Genomic DNA, 14,687 nt, shown 5'->3' with positions numbered 1-14,687 from the left:
GCTTCAGTTTCCTTATCTGTTAAATGAGCCAGGGAAGAACAAGGTAAGCCAGTCCATTATCTTTATCAAGAAAACTCCAAATGGTGTCATGGAGAGTCAGACTAAAAAACTGAATAATAGCTAAAAAGTCCTTCAGAAGTTTATTATTTAGTGGGGAAAGCAGAAAAACAGAAAACTCAAAAATACTCAGTGGTATATTTTAAGTGCCTAAAACAACAGCACATGAACACCCATCCGTGGCATTATCAAGTCCACAGAGCCCTTTTCTTTCTTTCTTGAGTTCCCCAAGAATGTTGTAAGGTAAGTGCTCCTAGCATTATTATTGTCATGGCTTGCAGAGGCTAATGGCTTGCCCAGGGTCATTTAACTACTTATTGTCAGAGGCAGGCTTTGAATGTACATCTCTCTAGACTTCAGACCACTTTCCATTACATCATGCTGGTATAGGAGTTCAGAGGAGAGTGCTGGGTTGTTTGGAAAAAATCCCACCTCCTGAGGAAGGATTTGGTATAAGCCTTTTTAGAAAAACAGGACTGATCTAAATGGAGAGAAGGAAAGAGAGCATTTTAAACAAGAAGGACATATATGCTCAAGATCAGAAGGACTGGGAGACATATCAAGGTTTAAGGGAGGAAGGGTCAACCATTTTGGCTGGAGTGAAGGATTTTCTAAACAGGAATAATATAGGTAAATACCAGGCTGCACGGAGCTTTTAAGGCAACTGATCTGAAGAATTTAGTTTTTTTTAATGGGCAGTGGGTGCCACTGAAGGTTATGAAGAGGGTGATGATCTTTTTCAGGTAGTATTTTAGGAATAGCAGCCTAGCTGTGATGTATAGGATGGAATGAAATAAAAAAGAGAAATTAGAGCCAAAGTAAAATTAAGAGAGACAGAGGTAACAGTCCAAGATTAAGGTGGTAAACATCTCTCCTAAGGCAGTGACAGTGAGAATAGAAAGTAAGATATGGATCAAAGAAATGGTTGTGAAGGAAAAATAGTTTGGATTTGGTGGTGATTGATTGGATTGGGGAGGTGGTGTTTGGAGAACAAATTGCCTGAAGGGAAAGAAGAGATGACTTGTAGAATGGTAGAGACCTCACAAGTCATTTAGTCCAACCCATACCTGACTAAAAATGATTCTAAGGCTCAAGACTGGGAAGAGGTGCTCCTCTTGAGAGAAATAGGAAAATCTGAAGGGAAAGTGATTTTTTTTTTTTGGTGGGGAAGTAGGGAGGGATGGCTATGATAAGCTGGAGGTGATGATGGAGATGTCCAGCAGATAGTGACAAATGCAAGACTAAAGGTCAGCTTCTCTTCCATCCTCCTCTATGTTCTCTACAAGGATAACACGCAACTCTCTTTGGCTGCTCAGGTACTATTTCCAGCTCTTTGTGGAAGCCAGTAGTAAAGGCAACAATTCAAAATGGAATAGTTATTAAGCAAAGGGGAGAATACTTACTGGAGCACACAAACGAGGGAACCTGGAAAAAATATGTAAAACAAGGCACGAGGTAATGTATGTTGAACCCATTCCCTGATTTTATAAATTTGTTGATAGCTAATTTTTGTCTATCAAATGTCATTATGATAATTGAGTCAACTGAACATTAACTATACTGAGAGCAAGACATATTTGTTCTTTAGTATCCTTAGGAAGTTAGTATAATTACTTGTCTATTTTTTTTTTAAATCCTAACCTTCTGTCTTTGAATCAATACTAACTATTGGTTCCAAGGCAGAAGGATAGCAAGTACTAGACAATTGAGGCTAGATTTGAATCCAGGACCTCCCATATCCAGGCTTGGCTCTCAATCCACTGAGCCACTAGCTGCTTTTCATTGTCTTTTACCATCCTCTCTCCTGACCAGTGATTTTAGTCAATGATTTCATATTTGTTTCTATGGCAAAAACATGGGAAAAATATTTCCCAAAAATTTTGCTATGGGAAAAATAATACCTAACATTTATATAGCCCATTTAGGCTTCCAAAATACAATCTTATTTGATCCTCACAAACCTGTAAGGCAGGTGCTATTATTACCGTATTTTACAGAAGAGGGAACTAAGGATGAGAGCAGTTAAGCTGCTTGCCCAGGTTCACCCTGTATCCAAGTCCAGAACTCCATCCTTGCATTCCCTAGCTGGCAAAATCCAATGTGAGCAGTTGGAACTGGCCTTCCTCTCTCAGGTGTGAGTAGGAGAATGAAATGAAAGTCAGAGATTTGGCCCATCCAGTCAATAACCAACCGCCGTGTAACTGAAAATGGATGATGCTTCACCATTTTAACTTGAAGCTCTGGTTTTATCAGCAGAGGGAACTTCTGGTGTGGAAATGCCTCCTGCAAAATCCAGATCAGCAATTCAGCATCAAATTACTCTGTGAAGAGTTTCCTCTTTGACACTGAGAGTTTACTTATCTTGCTCCTGGCCACTTAACTAGGACGCACTCGAGGCTGGGCTTAGACTTGGCTTTATCTGACTCCAAGGCTCGTTTTCTCCCAGCTCTGCCAAGTTGCCTTTTCATTCATTCACCATGAAGTTCTGTCGTAAATGATGAGGCCGAATAGTAGATTCCCCTAAAGTGGTTCATTTTATCAGTCACTTTCTTTTTGTGCAGTTGAGCACAAGGGATGTTTATTTCAACAGACATTCACTGGTCACTGAGTCCTGGGTGTCGAACCCTAGGGGCTGTGAAAACACAGATGGAGAAACTGATACATTTCCTGTTCTCACATTCTGACAAGCTGGCACAAGCCATTTAATCCTGTTTGCCTCAGTTTCCTCATCCCTAAAATGAGCTGGGGAAGGACATGACAAACCTCACTCCAGTATCTTTGCCAAGAAAACCCCATGAAGAGTCAGACATGACCAAAATGACCGAACAACAGTATGAAATGAGATTGAAGTGTGGGTTTGAGGCAGAGGGTAGAGGATCTTCAATTCTGAATTAAGGAGTATATATTTTTATCTAGAAGATAACAGGGGGAAAGAATTCTGAGGAAGGAAATACTATAGACAGACCCGTACATTAGGAAGATTGTATTAATTGCTATGCCCAGGTTGGTTTGGAGGGTTGAGGGTAAAAGATTGCTTAGAAAACTACTATAATAGTCCAGACAGAGAGCATGAAGGCTAGCTGTACTGCATATGATTCTACTTCTTTGATTATTTTTTAATGATGTACTTTTCTTAATCCTATGATTATTCATTATTGATACTTATATACTTAGTTATTCAATCAGCTAGTAATTGGAACGATTACTATCAATAATTATAGCTTAACAGATTAATTAAACTAATTAATATGAATGATTGCAAGTTAAATGATGACAGTTATCTTTTCCTTTTGCCCCTTTGTCCTGCCACCTAATTTTAAGGTGGATTTTTTTTTTATACTGCTGTATGCTTTTGGTGGCAGTGAGAGCCTCAGGAATGGAAGAAGGAAGTAGCTTGAGCAAAGTTGTTTTTCTTTTTTTTTTTCATACAGAGCAGAGTTGAACTTTAATGCAGTTCTCTAGATATGATTTAGTGGAGGTCCAGAGATCTGCAGTCTCTTCATCTAGCTCATTCCTTTCTTCCCCCTTCCATCTTTGCATTTTAATTCCTTGAAGTTTTCAAAATTTCATATTCATTGTGAATGATTGTGAATGTAGCATTGACATTTGAGGTTCTTATGCAATTTCTGTATCTTTTCATTTCTAGTAAAGCCCCTGATGATGGGTCTGATTTGACAATTTTGTATGATTAATACAGGGTCTGATCTAGGGCACAAAAAAAATTGAGTTGAAGCCAAAATTATAGGTAGCCTATTAAAAATAGTTAAAAAAATTAAAAGTAACTTATAGGCTTTAAAAATTAAAGACATTTCAGAAATCCAGGAAATTATATTGTTTTAAAATCCTAGTCCAGAAAAATTTTTATTAATATTTAAAGACATATGATGATAAAAGTAATAGCAGAATGTTAAAAAATGATAGACTTAAGAATTGTTAAGTTACTTTAAAGACTATCCAGTCCAACTTCCTAACTTTATAGATGAAGAAAGTACAATCCAGAAATGAAATGTCTTGCCCAAGATCATACAGCTAGTAAGTGTCTGAGGCCAGATTTGAACTCAGGAAGCTGAGTCTTCTTGAGGTCTGGTACTTTATGCACTATGCCACCTACCTGCCTTCTTGCTGTTAAACCATACAAAAAATGAGAACATCATGAACTCCAGCAGTCACAAAATGGGCCAGTATTTTTCATCTCCTTTCTTGACTTCTAAAACATCAGTGAATTAATAAGACCTGTTGATATAAAAACTCAACCATACTGAAATTCCTGCCAAATGAAAGGGAGAGTAACATTTTTTTTTCTGCAAGCAAAGTTTAGGTGGTTTTAATTTTAATAACTTTGGCTGTCCCTATGGAACACATTTGGTGTGCTTAATTGTGCTTAACTGAAGTTGTGAGATCAGGAAAAAACCCTGATTTGAAACCCTGAAAAACTCTACATGGGTGAAAAACTAGTGTTTCTCTGTGCCCTAGCCTTTCTACCCTTTGAGTAGCACTACTGTTGAGTCACACAAGAGTGGACAAGGTGATAAGGGCTTCTTAAAAACTGGACCTGCGATGCCTCAGGAATTACATCAAGGGATGTACACAGACCTTTGCACCAATATGTTAAATTCATCTGATAGCTGAAATTTCTACTAACCATTTCCACTTGGCTGACACCAGTATTTCCCATCCTTTAAATTATGTAATTCTCCTCTGCCTCACTTTTGAATTTCTTATTTGTATAATTCTTGTCATCCGTTTTCTGTTTCAGCCTCCATCCCATGAGCCTCTGCTTAGTCCCTGGGCTATACAACTTACCCCTTCCACTGAGCCCTTTGCAGTTTCTGTTTCATTTATAGCAGACTCTCCCTCTTTTATACGTAACACTTTCTGGAATTGATGGAACCTTGGCTATCCCCAGAAGATTTTACAACTTGAGCTTCTTTCCTATTCACATTCCCATGCCATGTCTTCCAGGACCTGGAGGTTAAATTGACATTCTTTTTAGTTCCCATGGACACTTCTAGACCTGTCAACATTTGGCAGCCTCTCTTTAAATGTTAATACCATCTTATTATGTTATCATCCTTTTTCCAGCTTTGTCACTGCTGTCTACCAGCTTCTTATAAGTCTTTTCATTTTTCTTTGTGTGATTGGCACTGCCTTCCTCCTCTACCTGGATGCCTGTGGTTTTAGATACTTAGGTTGATGGCCCTTTGAACACAATGTTTTCAAAGTTTCTTGAATTTTCTTAAGTCTAGTAATTTTTCACATCTGTTCTATTTTTAGTTGCCTGCTTTAATGATCACACCTATAACCCTGTCCTCACTTAGCCTCTGCATCATTTGACTATTTGATTTCTGCTGTTCGACTGTCTATAACACTGCAATTTAATTATTTTCCTACATCTTCTCTTTCCCTTTATAGTTCTCCTACATTATATAGTCATTTCCAGTCATGTCTGACTCTTTGTTAGGGTTTTCTTGGCAAAAATTTTGGAGTGGTTTGTTATTTCTTTGTCCAGCTCATTTTACAGATGAGGAAACTGAGCTAAGCAAAGTTAAGTGACTTGCCCTGTTTGGTAAGTTTCTGAGGCCATATTTGAACTCAGGAAAGGGGTCTTCCAGACTTTGGACCTGGCTATGTGTTATCCTTTGGACCACCTTGCTGCTTTTCTACCTCATACATCTGGGTATTTCCCAATGTTCTGTTTGTCCCTGGTCTCTTTATTTTCTCAATGCTGTGTGAATTCAGCATAGAGAATTAGGGTGTTTGATGATTTCATCCATTTTCATGGTTCCAATTAGCACTCAGGACCTCTTTGCAATTGCATTCTTATATCTCTCTTTCCACCTTTAACCTCCTGTAAGAGTTTTAAAACCATTTGGATTTTTCCACTGACTTTCTCCTTGAAAGTCTCATTACAGCCTTACATTCCTTAGTTTATAACTTACATTTTGAATACTTAAATATATCAAATAAATTTCCTAAAAGCAATCTTGCAAAGTAAATAGTAAAATGGTGTCAGATCCATTTGCAGATGAGAAGACTAAAAATTAAAAGTGATTTTTTCCAGAGTTACACATCTAGGAGAGAAACCCAGATCCCCTGAGAAGACTCTTTCTACCTCTCTCCCTAGATCTCTAGCCAGCTTGACTTTTCCAAAACTGCAATCCCCCAAACCTTTCCATCTTCTCTTAAGTTTCTGTTAATGGTGCCATCATCTTCCTTGTTACCCTAGGTTCCAACCTAAATCATTTTTCTTTTATTTTTTCTCTCATCCAGTAGGTTTTCATGGTTTCCCGCCTAGTATCTCCTGACTGTTAGAGTGACTACTTTTGTAGGTCTCCTTTTCTCATCTTAATTGTGGTACTTTCCTTAAGTGCTGCTGCCGGCATCTGTCTGATCCTTCATGGAGCTTGCTACCATATCTCACTAAAGCATTACCTTGTTCATTTCATTCTTCTATTCAGAGACCTTCAGTGGCTTACTTTTCCATACTTAAAAATATAAACTCTTCCTGCCATTTGGTGCCCTCCCTTTACATTCTGGCTGCAACCTACCTTGCCACTCTGATCTCATACTTGTCTCCTCCTAGACTCTACCTTGGAGCCAAACTAGAATTATGCCTCATCTTCATCTATTTTAATCATGTCCTTTTATATTTTTGTGCCACTGCTTGTGCTGTCTTTATAAATCATCTGGATAACTTTCTTCTATCTTTTTTTAAAAATATCTTCTTTGAAGAAAAACAACATGGGTTGATGGGATTATGATTGGTAATATAGACTCAATATATAGACAATAATATATACAATAATATAGACAAACAATCACCCTAGTGCAAGTATCAATAATATGGAAATAGGTCTTGATCAATGACATGTAAAACCCAGTAGAATTGTGCATTGGCTATGGGAGGTGGGGTGAAAGGAGGGGAGGAAAAGAACATGAATCTTGTAACCATGGAAAAATATTCTAAATTAATTAATTAAATGAAATCTTCCAAATTAAAAAAAAAAGACAAAACAAAAAAAAAACCCTCCAAAAATAAATTAAAATATCTTCTTTGGCTTTAAGGCCCAATTCAGTCTTCAAGGCACAACATAACACCCAGTTCAATGCCTGGCACATAATAAATCTTTGATGAATGACTCTCAGCTAAACTCTGAGAGAAGATTTTTCAGATTCACTGAAGTGATATAATAAAAATATTAAGTAGCTAATATTTATATAGTATCTACTATGTGCCAGGCACTGTGCTAATCATTTTGCAATTATTTTTTCCTTTGATCGTCACAAAAATGACTATTATTTATTTATCCCCATTTTACATTTGAGAAAACTGAGATGAACAGAAGTTAAATTACTTTCCCAGAGCCACTCAACTTGTAAGTGTCTGAATCTGGATTTGACCACAGGTCTTAAGACCATCCACTATACCACATGTTTTGCAATATTTATGTACTGAAAACAATCTCTTCCTTTATAAATTCTTCCCAGCACCTTACCCAGATTTCTTATTTTCATTTATGGCTTTCTTCCTTTTATCAAAGTGGCATGTTCACAATATTCCTTTAGTTAGACCTCCCAGCTTCTTAACAGCAGCAAGTATACTTTTTTTTTCAGCATAGAGCACATTGTAGGTGCTTAGTAAATGTATGTTAAATGGAATTCTTCTAAACTATTAAATTAATAAGTAAAAGTCTTAGAACCAGTTTCCTAAATTCCCAGAAATTGGGAAGAACTGAGCTGAAGAGTTTGTATTCCCTTGTATCTCTCATGATGGCTCAAATACCTTTCTTCTACTTTGTGGTCCACTTATGGACATTTTAGGATTTTTGGGCTATTATGTCAGTGAATGTGATGAACTTTTCTGATTTCTTTAAAAATTTTTAAGGCATTAGGTAATTAATAGGGCATTCCCTTCACCTTTTGACTTAATGGCTAGATAGTAATTTGTTGTTCAGTTGTTTAGTCATGTCCAGCTCTTTGTGGCCCCCTTTGGGTTTTTTGTTTTGTTTTGTTTTATTTTTCATTTATTTATTTATTTATGTATTGCAAAGATACTGGAATGGTTTGCAATTTCTTTCTCCATCCCATTTTATAGATGAAGAAACAGGCAAACAGGGTTAAATGACTTGCCCAGGGTCACACAACTAATAAGTGTCTGAAGCCATATTTGAACTCAGGAAGCTGCATTTTCCTGGCTCCAGGTCTGGCACTTAATCTACTGTGCCCTGCTAGATGGTAAGTAGCTGAGCTCAAACAAATATTTTATTTTCCTCTAGTGATAATTTTTTCCTTTTTAGTTTGTGAATGAATCTCTGTGGGAAAAGAATGAAGGGGTGATATTGTCCCATTGTGTTCTCTAGAAAAGAGACTTTTGCATATTCAAGAAGCAGCATTAGCTTTCCCATTAGGATCATATCTTTATTTAACAAAATTGCTGGCCATTTCACTTTAAAAACTCAGAGGGAATTGAAGAGATTCCTCAATGTTATTTTTTAATTTTTTTTTCCCCCATAACTGAACTTGCTGTGGCTCCTTCGATACACCTTTAGGTCAGTATACTTAAAAGAAGAATTGTGGGCTTTTCCCCCCCCTGCCCTCCAGACGTCAGAACAGCCCTTTAGTTCAGATTAGATTGGTAATGATAATGTTTCCTTATTCTTTCAACCAAGCATTGCCCTTCTTATCTTGGAGTGAAACAGAATTCTTATTCATAGGTAAATAGATTTAACCTTTGCTTGTTTAATTTTTAATGTTTGTTTTACCCATTACCTAGTATTAGTTTCCTACCAACTACTTTGGTTAAAAAAAAAGTGTAACAAGTTTTCAGCATCACCAGCTGAAGTTCTTTGACCTTTGGGTTTGGAATTTTTAAGGCCCCCCCCCTTCCTTCCCCTTCCCCCCTCCTTCCCTCCCTCCCTCTCTCTCCCGCTTTTCCTCTCTCTCTCTGTCTCTCTCTCCTTCCTGAAGATGAGACATAGTAGCTATTTACATCTAACTCTATTCTCCCCAATGTAACAGTCATCCCCAGTTATAGCCTGCCATTTTATGATCCTAGGGAGCTATTAAGGGTATTTGATCAGGGAATGACCTATGTATTCAGAGTTATATTCTGCCCAAGTTTCAAGAAAAACTTAATTTGGTTCATAAGAAATGAAAGCATAAGGAGCTTCCAGGTAGCTTCCTAGCTGTCTGACCCTGGGCAAGTCTGTTAACCTCATTTGTCCTAGCCCCTTGCCCTTCTGTCTTAGAGTTGGGGCCCATCTGGCCAACCTGTACTTAACACTCTAGCTTTTTTTGTGGGAACTTCTAGTGAGAGAAATTCACTCCCTTCTAAGTTAACCTGCCCCACTTGAATGGTCCAAATCAGGAGGGTTATTTTACATGTTGGACCTGGAGTCAGGACCTGAGTTCAAATGTGCTTTAGATACATAGTAACTGTGTGATCCTGGGCAAGTTACTTAATTGCTATCTGCCTCCGTTTCCTCGTCTGTAAAATGGGGATAATAATAGCACCTGAAACTCAGGGTTGCTGTGAGGATGCATTAAAATAATATTTGTAAAGCACTTTGCAAACCTTCAAAGTGTTACATAAATATTAACTATTATTACTCTTGTAACAGTTTTAAGTCAAGCAGAACTATGGATGTTAAGCATCTGTGGAAGCAAGGGATGGCTTGCTAGGCAAGGGACTGAGGGGAGGTCTAGATTCACATATATACAGCCTAGGGCATGGCATTAAGTTCTTTTGCTTTCCATGGCACCCTGATGAGTCAGAGAGCCAATAGTCTCCAAAAATGTCCAGATTTTTTTTCATAGGAACTCCTCTTTCTTGTAGGTGTAAAAGAAACTTTATTCAATCCAAATGTAGAGTCAAAAAAAATTCAACTAAATGTATTCATTTATTTACTTGTTATAGTAAAATACCCAGATAGTTCCCTCCCTGTAGCTCCCCCATTAGAAAAGGCATTATATGACAAAAAGATATTTATGTATATATATATAACATGATACATCTAGCCATACAGAGACATAGATGATAGATAGATATAGATATAGATATATAAACTCTGTCTTGGTGCAGCTTAGTGGATCGAGAGCCAGGCTTTGAAATGAAGAGGTCCTGGATTCAGATATGGTCTTAGACACTTCTTAGCTATGTGACTCAGGGCAAGTCATTTAACCCCAGTTGCCTGGCCCTCAGCTCTCTTTTGCCTCAGAATTGACACTTAGTATTGACTCAAAGACAGAAGGTAAGGCTTTTAATTTTTTTTTAATCTATGTTTTGCTCATTTCTATTGATCAGTTCTTTCTCTGGCAGTGGACATACACAAGTCATTCAAACAATATTTCCCTTACTATGTACATAATGTTCTCTTGATTCTGCTTATTTCAAACTCCTTAAATTCATGTAGGTCTTTCCGTGTTCTTTAAAAATTCACTTGTTGGTCATTTCCAATGGAGTAGTAGTAGTATTCCCTTGATTTAGGGGTAAGGAGTGGACCTATGAGTTCATTGATTTAGAAGGACAGCATTGGCTTTGCACTTGATAATCTTATGTAGTTTGTTGGAGTATTAGGTATTAGGACATGAAATGACTTGCCTACAGTTATTAGGTGGCCGAGACAGGATTTGAACTTGATTTTCCTGGCTTGGAGACCACCTTTCCCCCCACTGATCCTAGGCCATTTCTTTACATTTATTTATTCTCATTACAAATTTATTAAGTCTATATGTTGACTCGTTAGATTTTGGCTCCTTATTGTATCCTCTTAAATTCCTTTTGGATCTTGAAATCTTCTGGTTCAAAAATTTTCTGGCTTCTGCCATTATATTTGAGTCTGTAGGATTATCTGTGACAAAGAATAGGAATTTCGTGACTCGCTAATCATTCATTGCTGAATTGATATGATCTTCAAAATGTAGGAGGCGGCTAGCAGATCATATGCCCAAATGTGCAAAAGTAGAAAATAAATTTGAGGCCAGCAGGAGCTGCCTGCCCAACTGGATTAATTGTAGTTTTAGTGGCATGCTGATTACCTTTAATGGACTGTAAAATTCATTGAATAGATGTGGCTCAACAAAGGGAAGAAAATAAGGTCTAAATATTCTTTTTACTAGGAAGATTTCTTTAGCAAAGAAGTAGAATGGCTGAATCAAGAAAGTGGGAGAATCTGAAAAAGAACAATTAAATTGTGAGATTTCATATACAACAAGCCTGAGAGTATTCAGTCTCAAACACTTCCCCCCTCTTCCCCCCCATGGGGTAAATGCCTGGATTGTAGCATTGCCTATTATATTTTACTAGGGCCAAGCTTGAGAAGAAGGGATAGAGCTGAAACTTGTTGAGATGCAATTCACCTCTGGTATTGAACTGGTGAGGATAAATCTCAAGATGGTGGTGGCAGTAGCAGCAGCAGCAGCAGCAACTAGAATTCACATGGCATTTTAGAGTTTTTAAACCACTGTACAAATATATTAACTCATTTGATTCTCACAGAAACTCTGTAAGGTAGGTGCCATTGTCATCCCCATTTCCCAGATGAGGAAACTGGTTAAATTACTTGTTTAGCGTCACATAGCTCGTATGCATCAGAGGCTAGATTTGAATTCTGGTCTTCTAGGCTCTAGGCTCAGTGTTCTATCTATCCACTGTGCTATCTGTCAATACTATATTAGCTTTCCCTTTATATTATTATCACCTTCTGTTCTTGTATCACCTTAATTTCTTTTTTTTTTTAACTAAAAAAAATCTTTACTAAGGATTGGTTCCAAGGCAGAAGAGGGGTACAGGCTAAGCAGTGAGGATTAAGTGACTTGCCCAGGGTCACACAGCTAGGAAAAGTCTGAGGTTAGATTTCAACCCAGGACCTTACATATCTGGGTCTGGCTCTCAATCTATTGAGCCAACTGGGTACCCCATCACCTTAATTTCAGAATATATCCCTTTTCTTTCATCTCTAGTGTTAATTCCTTGTAGCAATAAATAAAATATCTAAAAACAAAAGATTAAAAAGCTATCCTCTATACTGATCATTATTTCTCGCTGATCTTATATTTGTTCCACATCAATGTATCCCTCACTTGAAGTGATAGTATATTTTTCTCACTTCTTTTTCTTCCTGTCCTTTGATTTTAAAGCCACTCGTATCCAGAATTGTGTATATGTGGCTTATTTTATATTAAAAGTGCGCCTTTTTAAGAACATCTATTTTTTGAAGTTAGTCCCTCCCCCCAACCCCAGTCAGACACTAAGCAATCTTCTAAATACATTTGTTAAATGAATGGGTGAGGAAGTGATTTGTTACAGAAACAGCTGTATTAATGAATGAGATGAATTCCAACTGGCCCCAGGATACTAGTTAAAGCTGACATTTTTCTTATGATGGAGGAAGATAACAGAAAGAGATGTGGACCTCATCAATTAAAGATATTTATGAAGGACTATTATTCACCCAGCATTGGGCTCTTTGTACATCAGCAAGCTTGGTTTTAGTTTTCTTACTATATGTTTTTCAGAAGGATTCTGAGCAGTAAAGAAGAGATGCTGCCTGTCTAAGTGGGGAAGGTGTGGCAGGCAGTATAGACTTTATCTTAGGTTACTCTAATCTGCCAAAAGGACAGTAAGGATTAATGTTTTTTGGGTGACACGTTTAAAATAAAATAACCCCGCCCCCCTAAGAATTTCCTGTGGGTCTCATTTAGTTTGAGAGTGAAAACTTCAAAGTGACAGGTGATATACTCACTAGCTGTAACAACTCTATATTGAATTTTTATGTTTTTAATTAAACATTTCCTGGATATTTCTAATTATGGAATAAAACACTATTCTCTCACCCCATACCCAATCTCCCTTATCAGTCAATATCCTGAATCACTGTGAGGGCTGGTTACATCTTTGTGTCCTTATGCCTGACAACCAGTACTGTTTCCTATTTTTATGATAGTCTAACATTGCATGACCAGATTTACAAAATGGAAGGGACCATATTGCTGGTCCTAGATTCCTTTGAGTTTTAAGGCAATATACTCTCATAAGAAGTAGTATTTTCCAAAAGTATAATTCCATATTTTCCAGATTAGCAAAAGGATACTTTTTTGAAAAAATGAATAAATGAACAGCAAGATACCTCTTCCCAAGAAAGTTACCCTTCCAACCAGCAGGAAAGAAAGAGTGCTCTGGACACATATAGATATCAACCAAAGGAGATGAAAGAAGAACTATTTAGGTTTGGAATCACTCATGAAAGATGAGGAATATTTTGGGGAAATTATAGAGAAATCACCACAAAAGTCTATGCCTACTTGAAGCTCTGGAGACTTCTGGGAAAGTCTTGTTGCTGAGTACTTTCTGAGTCATTCAGGTTTATGGGCTTCTTACCACCCATTCTATGCCTTTGGCCAATGGCCATATGCCATTTGACATAGTATTCACACTCTGCCATTTTGTTGGACACTAGTCATTTTCTTGGTTAGCAAAACAGAAAACTGATGTTCCTACAGAAGTTTCCAGGTTCTAGATTAATTAATCTATTCAGAAAAATTCAGAAAAAACTATTGGAAATGGTAATAATAGTAAAAGATAATAACAGTAACCAACAGTTAATTTTTTTTAAATTTATTGCTTGCTTCTTTCACTTCCAATAGTGTATAAATTCCTTGAAGTGTGAGGGACTGTCATTTGCTTTTGTGTGTGTGTCCCCAGTACTTAGACTGAGAATACATACACTAGCACATAGTCAACCCTTATTAAATATTTATTGGTTGATTGACCATCTGCATTTTAGAGACTAATAAATCCTAATGTTCTTTGAGAAGAGGAGAGTATGACTCAGTCAATAAGCAAATATAAGCATTTGCTTTGTGCCTAGCACTATGCTACTGCACTGATATGAGTGCAGAGAATAAGGCAACCCCTATGAAGAAGACATAATTCCTCATTAACAAAAAATCCCATTGAGTATAGTATGAGCTGGCTCAGAGTTGAATGCCTAGTAGTACTGTTCTAGCATTTTGCTCTTGGGGAAAGGAATTGGATAAAGAGATGAAATTTAGAGGGTCTGGATCTCTGATTTCATCATGGAAAGGCAAGAGTACAGGGTTTATGAGTCTGAAATATCTGGGTTCAAATCTCACCATCAAGACTGAGTAATTGTATAACAGTAAGCATAGCGACAGTCTTTCTCAATCTCCTCATCTGTAAAATGGGAATAATAATGATCTACCTCACAGAATTGTTGAAAAATTCAAATAAGATAACATATATAAAACTCTGCAAACCTTAAAGCTGTGATTAGCACCATTATCCACATTAGTGTGGAGAACTCCAATTCCTATTATAGATTCTAACTAGCAGTAACTTCAAATTTTAGAGTTATCTGGCTACACTTAGAATTTAGTGACTTATCCAGAGCCCTACACTGCCTTGAACTCAGTTCTTCTTGTTTCCTTCTCTTCACTAGGGTCCCACTGCTTTCCTAGCAGTCATATGGAACAGAAATGCTCAGAAAGAGGAATCCCTCCTGCTAGACTAATTGCTTTATTATTGACTTGAGTTTTGAAATGAAATGGACTGTTTAAACAATCTTTGTTTCTGTGATTGGCTTAATTCAAGTTTTATTAAACCACAGCCA

At 37.2% G+C, this 14,687-nt stretch overlaps 1 protein-coding gene across 9 annotated transcripts in view; it reads left to right on the top strand.

Moving 5' to 3' along the window:
* CCNY (cyclin Y) overlaps nt 1-14,687 on the top strand; it is a 306,063-nt gene that overhangs the window by 176,081 nt on the left and 115,295 nt on the right. For 2 of the 9 annotated variants that reach the window (XM_056800010.1, XM_007504713.3), the window contains exon 2: nt 1,374-1,512. The exons of 6 other annotated variants lie outside the window; for them this stretch is intronic. The gene's annotated coding sequence lies outside the window, so the exon portion shown is untranslated. Of the gene's footprint in view, nt 1-1,373; nt 1,513-8,269; nt 8,293-14,687 lie in introns of those variants that run through there. One more of the 9 variants, XM_056800012.1, reaches the window with a different exon arrangement.

Source organism: Monodelphis domestica, chromosome 5 (genome assembly GCF_027887165.1).
Source record: "Monodelphis domestica isolate mMonDom1 chromosome 5, mMonDom1.pri, whole genome shotgun sequence".
Classification (NCBI taxonomy): domain Eukaryota; kingdom Metazoa; phylum Chordata; class Mammalia; order Didelphimorphia; family Didelphidae; genus Monodelphis; species Monodelphis domestica.
Note: the sequence above shows the minus strand (reverse complement) of the source record. Positions and strands in the feature narration are given on the sequence as shown.